We start from the raw sequence: 12,941 nt of genomic DNA on the forward strand, positions 1-12,941 counted from the left end.
GGTGGTCCGAGCATAGGCCTGGGAGCCAGGACTCCTGGGATCAAACACTGACTCAATGAGTGCTCCAAGGCAAGTTACTTCCCCCACTGTGCCTCAGTTTCTCCACCTGTCAAGCAGCGGTGATGATGCTGAGCTCATAGAGGGAGGACAGTCTATTCACAGTAAAGGTGATTAGTATAGAAAGTCTCAACAAGATGAAAACTCTCGGAAGACTCTAAAGAAACCCATTTCGGGACAGATCTGTCAGCTCCAAGCTCTCCGGCTGGCTGGGAATTCGAAAGGGGACGGATACATTAAAGATCGAGAGGCACTCACATACTTCGGCGACGGGAGCCATGTAAGAACCTCTGGCAGGTAGACACCCAGTCAAAGCCATAGAGCTTGGCTAGGGCCTCTGGGTGTGACCATATTCGTAATAAGAACGGTCCAGCCATCGGACAGCAAGCTCTTTGGGGCAGGGACCATTTTTGTTCTGTGTTTGTACAGCACCTAGTGCCACTGGAGTACGTAGGCGCTACTCCCCTGCAAATCAAAATGGATTGTGTGTCACTGTACGTGTACCCCTGGGGGTACGCAGAGCTCTTCCAGGGGGTACATCAACTCATCTAGGTATTTGTCGAGTTTACAACAAGCTACATAAAAAGCTCTAGCGAAGTCAGTACAAACTAAAATGTCATACAGACAATGACTTGTTTATAGAATAGCATAGAATCATAGAATCATAGACTATCAGGGTTGGAAGGGACCTCAGGAGGTCATCTAGTCCAACCCCCTGCTCCAAGCAGGACCAATCCCCAACTAAATCATCCCAGCCAGGGCTTTGTCAAGCCAGGCCTATGTACTGCTCTATGTACTATACACTGAAATGTAAGTACAATCTTTATATCCCAATTGATTTATTTTATAATTAGATGGTAAAAAGGAGAAAGTCAGCAACTTTTTCCTATCAGTGTCCTGCGACACTTTTGTGTTTTTATGTCTGATTTTGTAAGCAAGTCGTTTTTAAGTGAGGTGAAACTTGGGGGTACACAAGACAAATCAGACTCCTGAAAGGGGGACAGTTGTCTGGAAAATTTGAGAGCCTCAGTTCTCTGTGAAATTATAAAGTGCCCCACCAGGGGGCAGTCAGGGTCTGTGATGCACAGAGCAGCGCCGGCGGATGATAAGAACCACTTCTATCAGAGCTTTATTGAAGCCGCTTGCTGAACGGAATAACAACAATTAGCTCTCGCCCAGCCCTTTTCATCCGTACATCTCCAAGCACTTTACAAAGGCGCTCAGGGTCATTATCCCTGTTTTACAGATGGGGAAACTGAGGCACGGCCCGGGGAAGTGACTTGACCAGGGTCACCCAGCTGGCTAGTGGCCAAGCTGGAAACAGAACCCAGGTCCCACTCCGCTGCTCTACCCACTAGGCCACACTGCGAGATGAGTCCCATGCAACTACCCCATCCTGCAGGCGCAGGTGGCTGAGCAAAGCAGCCGGCCATGAGGCTGTTCCTGTGAACTGACCCTCACGTCCCACCTAGATCTTGTGCCTCGGGAAGATGGCACGTGCAGCTCACCTTCAGACAGGAGAGGCCGCACAGCTGGGATTAGCCCAGGTACGGAACAGCTGCAGTCGACTTTCCTAGAGGCAACGACTAGGTAAATAGAGGGAGGGCCAAATCCTGACCCCAGATGCACCCAGTGCAGTCCAGAGGGCCTGATTCTCACATAGCCTAAGGCCCCTTTACACCGCTCTGGCTGCACAAAGCGGCCTTAAAAGTGCGTGCAACTGCTCCACCCACCCACTCTAAGGCACCTCAGGCTCTCAGAGCCACACCACGGGTCCTCAATATAAGTGACAATCAGGACCAAGGTGCCTCCACTGCAATGAGCGGCGTCACCCCGGATTCACTCTACTCGTGCAACCAAGCTCAGACCGGCCCAGAAATTCACGTGGGCTGCTCCTCCCCTGCTGTGCAACGGGCGTGGTGCAAAGCGAGCGTGAAACACGAGGCTGAGAGCAGAAAATGCCGATCGGGCCACCTTTTACACCCAGGTAGAAGCGTGGCGATTTCAAAGCACAGGGCAGAGAAAACCAAAGCCCAGCAGTGACACTCCCCGGCACGGGCACCGACAATTCACTTCTTACTACACTCCTACCCCGCCTCTGGAGCGCCACAAGTGGGTGGGCTCAGGGCTGTGATGGGCAGAATACTCCTCTCGCTCCACCACCACTATAGCAGGTGTTCCCGGTGTCTTATAGGCTTTACTGGGACAAGACGAGTCTTTGCCAGGCTGGGGCAGGTTTGTGATCCAGCGTGTGGCTGGATTGTGGGCCAGCCTGGGCGATGCTCCTGCCAGATCCCAACCCAGCCGCGCAGGGAACGTGTTCTTTGGAAGCCATGTTGCTACAGATGACGTGAATCTGTTGTTTGCTGACCGGTCTGCAAGAGGGGGCTTGTGGGCTGCATCCATCAGCCTGTCTCCCACTCTGCAGACTGGTTTGTCTGATGGAGAACAAGGGAGGTGTGTAGAAAGGGGGGGGGGGATTTCTATTGCAAACCAGCCCCGCTTTGTTGAATTCAGGACAGCTCTGGCGTTTCCCAGTCACTTCCCCCTGTGCACGGCGGATGCGACACGCTGTCCCTGGGATGAGCGGGGGGCGAGGGGGCTGCACGGAGGCGAGTGGCAGCATCCAATGCAAAGTGGGGGGACCGGGCTCTGCGTCTCTGCCAGCTTCCCCGCCGATCCCCCATCGGGGTGTATTTCTCAAGCGCAGGAGCTGGGTAGAATCTCTCCCAGCGGGTAGAAACGGCCTCCCAGCAGCCAGACATCGGGGGGCTTGGATCCAGGGTGTGCTTTGGCCCATTTCAGACAGAGGGATCCGGAGCTGAATCTCATGGTTCTGGTCCCGCTGAGCCCAAACGCGACCCTCTCCTCCAAACGCGTGAGCTCTGAAGGACGTGGGGGAGCTGAATTCCGACCACCCGTGGGTCAGCATCGATGGAGCGAAGCCGACGGCTCTTGCTCTGATATTGCCCCGCGGTGCAGGGGGCCTTGTGTTTGTGCCACCTTTCCGACGAGGCCGGGCACCCACGATGCAGAGAAAGGGGCCATCACCTGCCCTAAGCCCCGATTCTCCTCCTGCTCCCGCCACCAGGAACCGTACTGGCCCGGAGCCCCAGCTGGTGGAAACGGGCATCGCTCCGGTTACGCCAGTGGGCTGGGGTGACTCCCTGGCATGAGGGAGGCGAGAGCAGGCCCCGCTCAGCAGCAGCGGCCCTGCTAAGCTCTCAGCTATTCATAGCTAGTAAGTACATTAGCCGGCCTCAATTGATGTCAAGCTACCGTTAATTGCCTCTCCTCTTTACACTAATAACTCTAATCACTCATAATGATTTTCACATTCCAGCGGGGCGCACCATCCCCCCGCCCCGGCCTGAGCTCCATTAGAAAAGCATCCACCGCCCCCAGTCCCCAGCACGCCTTAAATCAGGTCCAATTACCCACCAGCCCGGCTAAATAGCTCTTCGGAGAGCCCTGTGATGAATGGGCTCGTGTGGGGGGCTTCCTGGCCCTGGCCTGGCGGGGAGGGGGTTCCGGCTAAGCTCCCAGGGGTGCCGGGCCAGCAAAGGTTTGGTTTGATCACTTTGGCTCATCGTCCTTTGGCCTTTATTAAATGGTGGAAATTAACGGGGGGAAAGGAGTCTTGGAGTCTTTGGGGAGCTGTTTAAAGAGACCCCCCCTTCTCCTCCGCCCAGTCAGTTCCTGTCTGTCCATTTCCACACCGTTTCCTCCCGCGGCCAAAGGCTCCTCCGTCAAGTGGAGGAAGTTGGCTCACCCTGGTGCAACCAATGAGAGAAGGGGCCCCCGTCGCCCTGCTGAGGGTGCCTGAGGGTTGCCCCAGGCAGAGGCGCCTGCTCCGTCGCCTCCCAGGTTCGGCGTGGGTGCATCCAGACATGGGCAGGGCCGGCATTAGGCCCTGGTGAGGCAGGTGCCCGCTGGGAGGGAAGCAGTGGACGCCTAGTGTGCCATGGTGCCCCAGAGCCATACTCCCCCCCGCCCATGCCCCTATTCCAGCAGCTGGGGGCTGCGACTCTGCCTGGGCCCCCTGCAAACCAAGGGCATCCATTTTGCCCTCTTCCCATGCTCCTTTCTCCGACGGCCTCCTCCCTAGAACTGGGCTGGGCCCGACTCCCCTGCAGATCTGGGGCCGCTCTCAGTCTCTCCCTTCTTGGGGCAGGATTAAGGTGGCTGGAAGCCACCTTTGTCCTCCCGATACTCTGGGGCAGTGCCCAGCCCCTGCTGCGAGAGCAGCCTCTGGGCTGCTCTAACTGACACTCTACCCCATGGAATGCACAGAATACCCATAATGCCATGTGCTTCGGTCATGCCGGCCCCACTGTCTGTCTCCTGCACTAGAGGCTGGGACTTATGCCAGTTCCACACCATCTGAGACCCCTGCATGGGGGTGGGGGGGAATTCTCAGGGGCCGTTTCCACCCACTTGAAGGCCCATTTATGCTGCCGGAGTGGCCTACAGAGCCCTGGGTGTGGCTGAAGATCAGGCCCTGGGTTGGGGCCCATGTCTGGCTTCCCAGGTCCTTTCCAGCAGCAGCCAGAGGACCCAGCGGAGTAAACAAGCCGGCTCCCAAGCTGCCGCAGAAGCTGCCGCGTTGTTCCAGCCCTGCGTTTCCTGCACGCTTGCCAATAACCGCATTAGCCAAATGCTGGCCGGCTCCGGCTCGGGGGAGGCGGCAACTGCTTTGCCACGCTCCTTCCTGAGCGCGAGGCGCTTGAGGGACTGCGGGAAAGCAGGCAAGGGCCCAGTTAAGCATGGAGCTGCTTCTCCTGGGAAGGACGCATCCCATGCAACCCCTCCAGGCCGGCAGTTCAAATCCAGCCCCGTGCCAGCAGCAAGTTCAGCCCAAGCCTGCCACAGCCAGGCCGAAGGATCCTACGGTTTTGCAGACGGCTCCTCTGGATGTAGACAGCCCGGAAGAAGGACCTGAGAGCTGAACGGTCCCGGGGTCTCCAGGGAGGGTCCGAATCCAAACTTCGCTTCTTGCTGGGAACCCCCCAGCAGTAGCGCCTCCAGACGCCGGGGAAGCTCCCCTCTGGACTCCGCAGCCAGTGCCCACCTTCAGTCTCGGCTGCCCCTGGCATGGCCCACGTGCCGGAAGGAGACGCCGGGTCCTGTCTCACGGGGGCCGTCGTCTCCATGGTACTGCGTCTCTCCAAGCCCCTTCCCCTTCAGGGTAGGCCACAACACGGGGGCTTTGCTGGAGAGGAGCTGTGGGAACCAGTTACTAAGCAGCCTCCGTAGCCCACTTCCCAGCCCTTTCTCCCCCCACACTCAGGGCCACAGCAGGAGGTCCCGACCCAGCTGTACAAAGCCCATAGATCGAGGTGCCAGGGCAGCGTCTCCGGCTAGGGGCGCGCATCCTCAGAGCCTTGCCGAGGAGCTGCTCCCGCCCAGCAGTGGGGCACCCATCAACCCCTCTCAGCTCCCTGGGACCCACCAGGGAATGCAGGGGTCTGGTACAGCTGCGCCGGGGAGACAGGGAGATGGCCACGCGATGGGTGCCCCCGGGTGAAGGGGATTGCTGCCTTTCTAGCCGGAAACGCCTTTAGCAGCTGCGGAGCGGTGGAGGTTCCTGGCTTGGATTCTGCCCTCTGGAGCGCCTGGCTTGTTCTACAGGGGGATGAGAGGGCCCGGCTGGGCGCCGTTTGCCCCAAGGTAGGCAGGATTCGTCGCCAGTCCTTTGCTGAAGCTCATTTACCCATGTCATACCTGCTTCTCTGCCCCCTCCTCCTCGGGAGAGAGGATTTGGAGAAACCCAGCAAGAACGAGCAAATCTATTGATCTGGGGCCGGCGCGGTTGGGTTTCTCAGACTGGTGCTATCCTCAGCCTCAGAGCGGCAGGAGGCGATGTCAGGCAGAGGAGCCCACGGCTTCCTGCCTCCAGCGGGCAGCGGCCGAGAGCCACCGAGCGGGATTCAGCCAGAATCTGAGGGCACGGAGGCTGCAGGCGGCTCTTGCCACAGAAACGTGCTGCCTGCGGCACTCCCTCGTGCCCAGACGACCAGCGGGGCCTTGGCATGACCTTTGACCCACGACACCCAGCTCCCTTGCCATCAAAGGGGTTCTGTGTGGCCCCTCTGGCAGCAGAAAGACCCCCAAGAAACCCCCTCAGCCAGCACAGAGGGCTCTTGGTAATGGGACCTGCTACTCCGAGCAGGAGGCGAATGCGCAGGGGGCTCAGAACGAGGTGGCAGAGGGGAGCGGCCACACAGCTGCATCCAGATGCTGCATGAATGCTCAGGGGAGATGCGTTCGGGGTGCCGGGCCCAGACATATTCCAGGGACTCTAAGATTGGTCTTATGGTTGCACCGAGACTGAGATCCGGGCCCTGCCCCGACACAGAGACCCTGCCCCAAAGACCTCCCAGTGCAAACAGACAAAGATCATCTCCATGCTCCGTGGTGGAGAAACCGAGGCTCCGAGGGACGGAAAGCCTTGCCCAAGGCGACACAGGAAGGCTGGGGCAGAGCCTGGAGCCCAGATCTCCCGAGTCCCAACATCCACCACACCGGAAAGCCACCCTTCCATCTAGGCCTCAAGGCAAGGGACAGATGGCCTCCCGCCTGCATTCACCATGCAAGGGCAGCTGGCGGTTTCATAGCCGAGGACAGCCCTGCTCCCGAGGCCGGCTGCGTCCACCCTCCCTGTGCAACTGGACCTCCCCCCTGCAGCCAGTGGCAGCCAGCAAGGAGCATCCTGCCTTCAGACACTGGTGCCCCTTTGCTCTCCTCTGCTGGGGGCCAGAGCTGGAGGAAAAAGCCCAGTGGAAACCTTAAATAAGGACCATGCGGTTTGTACCGAAGCCCAGCTGAGAGGCCTTAGAGAAATCGAGCTCTCTCCCTCCCCATCCCCCAAAGCCAGGAGTGAAATATTGTTCAGGGACAGTTAAGCACCACTTAAGTTGTGTCTCATTAGAGCAGAGAGGCCTCTTCAGCCCCACTGAGCTACTTAGCGCATCGAGAACCGGGTGGGGAAGCAGGGAGGGAGATAATTGGTCAAGTCCATTTGTAGCATCAGCCCGGCTCTGAGCTTCCAGGCGCGCGGCAGCGTTTACAGCTGGGGCTCTGTTGTCAGAGCTGCTTAGAAAAGGCAGGGGGAGGTTTGGGGGTCTTTTTTCCTCACCCCAGTGGAAAATTGGGGGGGGGGAAGGGGGTTCATTTGAAAAAAACAAACGCATTTTTGGCAATTGGAAACCAAACAATTGGGGGGCCCAGAACTGACGAAAACTTTTTTGACGTGTTCAGCTGAAAACCCTTCGGGTTTCTGACCCACAGAATTCCAACGTTCCTCGAATGCTCTTTCAGCTGGAAACCCGGCTTTCTGTGGGGGCAGGGAGGAGGGGTGGAGGTTAGAAATAAGAGTTTGTGACCAGTCCTTGTCAAAACACCCATTTAAAAAAAAATGCTTAACATTTTAGCCAATTGAAACCCTTGCCTCAATTATTAAAATCCTCCAATTTAACTTGTTTTTTCTTCTTGCGCTTTGGCTCAGGGACAGTGGAACTGACTGGGGTCCCGATCCTGGGGCAGTTAATGGACACGGGCCAGCTGTGTACACGGCTAGCAGCTCGGCCCGCCTGTAAACCCACTTCATTTCGGTGTCGGCCTGGGCACAGAGGTCTCAAAGATCAGGCCCAGTTTGTGCACGGTGGGGCCCTCGTCCTGCTGTGGGGCTGCTGGCTATTACCGTAGTACTGATGACGCGACAGCATGTGAGACGCAGACTTTAAGGTCAGAAGGGACCATTGTGATCATCTAGTCTGACCTCCTGCCCATCGCAGGTCACAGACCCTCGCCCGCCCACTCCTGTATCAAACCCCTAACCTCGGGCTGAGTCACTGACGTCCTCAAATCATGGTTTAAAGACTTCAAGTTACAGAGAACCCACCATTTACACTAGTTTAAACCTACAAGTGACCCGTGCCCCATGCGGCAGAGGAATAAGAAAACCCTGCAGGGTCTCTGCCAGTCTGACCAGGGGGGGATCTCTTTAATCCCAAATATGTTGATCAGTGAGACCGTGAGCATGTGGGTGAGACCGACCAGCCAGACACCTGGGAAAGGATTCTCTGTAGTAAGAGCCCATCCCATCTAGTGTCCCATCTCCGGCCGTTGGAGATATTTGCTCCTACCAGTCTCAGAGTAGCTACATGCCATTGTGGGCAGTCCCATCATCCCATCCCCTCCATAAACTTCTCAAGCTTAGTCTTGAAGCCAGTTAGGTTTTTTTTGCGCCCCCCCCCCCCCGCTCCCCTTGGCAGGCTGTTCCAGAGCCCCACTCCTCCGACTGTTAGAAATCTTCATCTGATTTCAAGCCTAAACTTGTTGATGGCCAGTTTATAGCCATTTGTTCTTGTGCCAACATTGCCCCTTAACTTAAACACCAGGGAGGGAGCGGAGTTATTTATCTCCTCTCAGCCTTCTTTTGGTCAGGCTAAACAAACCACAGTCTTTGGGTCTCCTCTCTTCAGGCAGGTTTCCCATTCCTCGGATCATCCTAGTCGCCCTTCTCTGCACCGGCTCCAGTTTGAATTCATCTTTGTTAAATGCAGGAGACTAGAACTGCGCACAGTCTTCCAGATGAGGTCTCCCCAGTGCCTTGTCCAATGGTAGTAATGTTTCCCTCTCTACTGGAAATAGAGTAGATGCAGCCCAAGACTGCATTAGCCTTTTTCGCAGCTGCATCACAGTGGTGGCGCCTAGTCATCCTGTGATCAACCAACACACCCAGGTCTTTCTGCTCCTCTGTCATTTCCAGCTGATTCCTCCCCAGTTTATAGCAAACCTTCGTGGTGTTAGTCCCTACACATATGACTTTGCACTATTAAATTTCATCCCATTTCTATTACTCCCGTTTTCAAGGTCGTCCAAATGTTGTGGGATATTCCAGTCCTCCTCGGTATTGGCCATACCTCCCACCTTTGTGTCATGCACAGATTTTATTAGCACACTCCCACTTTCCGAGCCAAGGTCATTAATGAAAACATTAATAAGACTGGTCCCAAGTCCAATCCCTGAGGAACTCCACTAGTAACCTACCTACAGCCTGACAGTTCACCATTCAGCATGACCCGCGGTAGTCTCCCCTTAACCAGCTCCTTGCCCACTTTTGATTCTCTTATTAATTCTCATCTTCTCCAGTTTAACTACTAATTCCCCATGTGCAATTGTATCAAATGCTTTACTGAAATCCAGGGAGATTAGATCTACTGCATTTCCTTTATCTAGAAAATCGGTTATCTTCTCAAAGCAAGAGATCGGGTTAGTGGAACCATGTTGGACTTTATCCCAATTACCCATTACCTCTATGTCTTTAATTACTCTCTCTTTCAAAATTTGATCTGAGACCTTGCATACAACTGAGGTCAAACCAATGGGTTTGTAGTTTCCTGGATGACTTTTTTTGCTTCCTAAATACAGGTGCTATTTTTGCAATTCTCCCATCATAGGGTACAGCCCCCAGATTTACAGATTCATTAAAAATCCTCACGATTGGGCTTGCAGTTTCATGCACCCGTTCCTTTCATACTCCTGGATGGAGATTCTGCAAATGAGCTTGCAGCTTAAAAAGACTTAAAAACCATTCTCCCCCATGTTTGCAGATAGAAGCAAATTGCTGGGGTTAGTTTTTGAGAACATCGGTGACTGCTATTTCAGGACACGTGTCCAGCTCTGGCTGGACATCCCTGGATGGGTCATCTGTGGAGACAGAGCCTGGGCCCTCTGGATCTAAAGGCACAAGCCTCTGTGACTGAAGGTAAAGGAGCATTAGCTGGGAACTACCACTCGCTTTTGACAGGGTCTGGCCAGTAGAAGGGGACAAAAATCAGCACTGCCAGTTCTTGCAACTTTATGAGTCTCTCATAAATCCCCATCTCCTGGAGGCGTGTGATGAGGTGTCAGCTGTTTAAATAGATTGGTTTGTAGCACTCATGGTCATGGAGAAAATCTTAAAACCATGCCTTCGAATGGCTCAAAATTCAGCCGGCAAACCCTCCTCTGCAATTATTTTTTAAAACCTGGGTTTTTTGGATGCTTGGGGTGGGCAAAGCCAATAGACGCACTCTGCCGATGCATTACAACAAGCCCTCTGCGTGACAGCCAGTAGAGGCGCTATGAACACACTCCTCCAGCCCACTACCCATCCCAGGCTCAATTCCAGCAGGGACGCTGTCAGTTCTGTCCCCCCCGGCATAGCAGATGCGAATGCAGGGTAGCTTTGTCCCCCTCCAGTAGTTGCACAGAGGTTTGACTGCCTCCATATTGGTGGAGCTGGTCCTTTAACTCCCCTCGCATAGGTGCCTGGTTTTCAGAGGCAGAGCAGAAGGTTCAATTCCCACAGAGAACCCGTCAGGAGCAACTCGATGCAGACACAGCCGAGGATTGTTTAGAGCAGCGTCCCTTTAAACTCGGCTTTAACCCACAGGCCTCTCCTCTCGGTGCAGCCCCTCGGTTTGCTTCAGGTTCTCAATTAGCCCGTTGTATCTTCTTTTTTTTTGGTGGGTCCTGGAATAGTGGCTGCTATGGAAACAGAAATTGACACGAATGGGGAGGGCAGGCGTGTTAATAACCGGCCCCATTGCTCTGTGAACTATATTGAATTCTTTGACATGCCAATCAATATTCCCCCCTCAAATTCAGAGACATTAATAATTTTATCCCTCTCTTGGCCTGCACGCCAAGTGCATTAGCCCAGACCACAGGGCACAGGGCTGTGAAGAGCCGCATGGAGCATATCGATGCGATGTGGACACACATGGGCAAGTGGAACCAGCCGGGTAGGCAGAGGGAATTAACCCCTTGTGCCTGGGCCCCTCTCGCCAGGGAAAGGAGAACTGGTTCGGATGAAATCAGAGCAGGGGGTGGGGGAAATCTTCACCCGAAAAACGTTTCCCATCTATTTTTCAGTGGAAAGAAGCATTTCCTCTCCCCCGCCAAACAGTTGGATTGCAACAATGTATGTTTAAAATCTTTTTTTTTTTTTTTTAAACTGAAGACATTTGAAATGCAATAAGAATTCGCCTCCCTTTTCGAATTCAAGTTTGTTTCATTTTGAAAAACTTTTCATTTAGAGATTGGTTGGTTTAGGGATTTCTCTCTGTTTCTCGCTCTTTTTAAACAACAAATAAACAAAAACTTTTCTCCACTTCTCTCCCCACTGGGAAAGGTAGGAAAAGGGGAAGGTTAAAATAAAATTGGGGGGGGGGGGCAGATGGACTGCTCTCTCCTCATTGTGTGTCCCCTTTTTATGCCCCTTCCAGTGGAGACAAGATAAGGTGGGTGGTAGATTTCAAATATATGAAAATAACACCACCACCACCCAGTTTTTAAAAACCAAAAGGAAACGTTTTTCATTTTTAATCTTTTCATCCAAAGTATTTAATTCAATTGGGGCTGGTTAAAAATCCTCCTTCCAAGCTTTTTTTGGTGGAAAAATTGGATTTTCACTCAATTGAAGTGTGTGTGACAATATCAGGCTTCCTCCGGAAACCTCAAAACATTTGGTTTTCAGCTGCTGCAATCTGATGGTTACAGCAGGCAGGGGCTGGGAGACAGGACTCCTGGGTTCTGTCCCCAGTTCTGGGAGGGGAGTAGGGTCCAGTGGTTAGAACAGGCAGGACTCCTGGGTTGTTTTTGTAGTCCTGACACTCATGGGACTGCTTTGGACAAGACCCTGCCTGTCTGTGCCTCAGTTTCCCCATCTACAAAACAGGTATAATACTCCCTCACAGCAATTTGAAGAAGCCCAACTCATCATCATGGTGCTTCAGCTCCCTGGAAAAAGTTATTCCTCTTTCGTTACACTACAGCAGAAGGGCCAGTAAGCCATCGGGGCGCCCTCTCCATCCCTGGCTGTGTGGCTAGGAGTAGCCCAGAGAGGCGTGAAGAGAAACAAACAGGCTGCCGGGCTCCTGACAGCTCCCCAGAGGTTGCAGCCACTAAGCAGAGGAGCATTGACTGGCCTGAAGCTGCGGTTGCTGGAACAATCCAGGCCAGAACCGGCTGTGTAAATACTCGGAACATAGCAGGAGGGGAACCCAGGAGTCAGGCTGGCCGGAGGCCACCATTAGCCCAGAGGCTAAGCGTTGTGTAGGCTTCCCCCAGGGAAACAGGAGCCAGGACCTGGGTTCTATTCCTGGGTCTGTCGCTTGCGTGTTCTGTGATCTTCAAAAATCAAGCCTCCCCTCCCCCGTACCTCAGTTTCCCCTCTGACATGGGTGGGGGTGGGAGGAGAATATCCCCCAGCAGGGCTTTGTGAGGCTTCATTAATTACTGCTTGTAAAGTGTTTGGAGACTCCGGGAGCACAAAGCAGTAGTTGCTGGGGGGATAAATGGTCTCAGAGCAAATGGGCCGGGTGTAGTAATAAATCTTCCTCTCAATCCAGAAGGATCCTACGAGCTGCCCATTAGCACTCGGCAGCCATAGATCAATAGCACTAGCCCCTGCGTCACAGATGGGGGAAACTGAGGCACAGAGCTGGGCAGGGAATGGTCCAACACACTGTGGCAACGCAGGGATAAGAACATAGGTCCCTTAAGTGCCTTAGCTAGTGGCTCATGCTAGACAGGGGTCCTGTCCTACTGAAATGCAGCCCCCTCTGGGGTGGAGACCAGCACCCATTACGTTTCCCAGCAATGGTGGGAGTTTTGACCAGTGACAATGGACCAAACTTTTATTGAAGGTGCCCCAGGATCTTTACTGCCCATTCCAGGGCCTCCCGCTACAGCCGGCTGGGAATTTTTCCAGTGAAACTTTCTTTTTGGTGGTTTGGGGGCGGTCAGAAAAATGCCAACTCCTCAAAAGGGGTTAGTGGTTGTGACAAATCAGGAAGATTTGTCAGGTCCAGGCGGGAGGAAAGGAGATCCCC

Source organism: Emys orbicularis, chromosome 20, assembly GCF_028017835.1.
Source record: "Emys orbicularis isolate rEmyOrb1 chromosome 20, rEmyOrb1.hap1, whole genome shotgun sequence".
NCBI lineage: Eukaryota > Metazoa > Chordata > Testudines > Emydidae > Emys > Emys orbicularis.